Genomic DNA, 1,065 nt, shown 5'->3' with positions numbered 1-1,065 from the left:
ATTCCAAAGACCGGCTAAAAACCTGATATGATAGTGAATTTTGTTGAATAAAAGTATTGAACTGTGCAGATTCTTTTATAAGTCGTGGGTCAGTTTGTCGTTGGATGATACGTTTTCCTTCGTCATAAAGCTCTTTGATGAGTTGTTTGTTCATTAGGACTGAATAAATTAAGTAATAAATAAAGTATTTAAATTACATCAATAAAAAAAATAGAATGATACCAAGTTGATTTTAATTAAATTAATATATTAAATATTTATTATTTCATATTTAATAAACATCATTTCAAATATAAAAAAAAATTATTCATTAGTTTTTTTTATTTCAAACTATCTGTTATTTGGAAGAAATGACGTTTGTTTTTTTTTTCGACCTTTTCGTATTTTATATATCTTCTTTTATCTTCTTTTATTTATATTTTTAATTACTTTTTGCAGTTATTTTGCATTATTTTTTATTTCAACAATTCAACTCTTTCTTTCAAATGTTATGACCATTTCTACTTTTGTTTTTATACGTTATTTATTAAGTGAATTTTTCAATCCACTATCACCTTTATTTTTGATATTTTACTTTGTTAATTATTACCTCAAATACAAATGTATTTTATTTTTTGTTGTTTTTTTTTCTATTACTTATGTTATTAGTGTCGTTGTTTTGTGAGTTAATTTTTATGGGTTGTATTTTTTAATATAGATATTTAATACTTTTGATAATAATGGTAATTTTTCATGAACAAGTTATGTTATTTTGGTTCCCAAAATAAGCAAAGAAATAATGTATCTAAATAAAAAACACAAAAAAGGGGCAAAATAATTTGAATCAATAAAATAATAGTTTTTATTATTTTGCTCCTAAAAAAATAAAAAATAAAAAAGTAAATTAAATACACATTCTATATTCATTTATATTTGTCTATATTTTATATCATTTTATGGTAAATTGTTCTGAATTATAAATGATTCAGAAATGATATTTGATTCAATGTATGTATACATTTTTATTATTATGTTATTATTATGTTATTTATGTATTTTATATTTATATTTATTTCTATTATTGTA

The 1,065-nt window shown here is 19.9% G+C and overlaps 5 annotated features.

Moving 5' to 3' along the window:
• The first annotated feature begins 164 nt into the window (after window positions 1-164).
• Window positions 165-255: a microsatellite.
• Window positions 256-326: a sequence feature (AT_rich).
• Window positions 327-356: 30 nt separating this feature from the next.
• Window positions 357-516: a microsatellite.
• A 340-nt stretch (window positions 517-856) lies between these two features.
• Window positions 857-890: a sequence feature (AT_rich).
• A 107-nt stretch (window positions 891-997) lies between these two features.
• Window positions 998-1,064: a microsatellite.
• Window position 1,065: the final 1 nt, after the last annotated feature.

Source organism: Entamoeba dispar, genomic scaffold, assembly GCF_000209125.1.
Source record: "Entamoeba dispar SAW760 scf_1105229459771 genomic scaffold, whole genome shotgun sequence".
Taxonomy (NCBI): Eukaryota; Evosea; order Mastigamoebida; family Endamoebidae; genus Entamoeba; species Entamoeba dispar.
The sequence above is the reverse complement of the archived record's forward strand: the minus strand, read 5'-3'. Positions and strand labels throughout refer to the sequence as shown.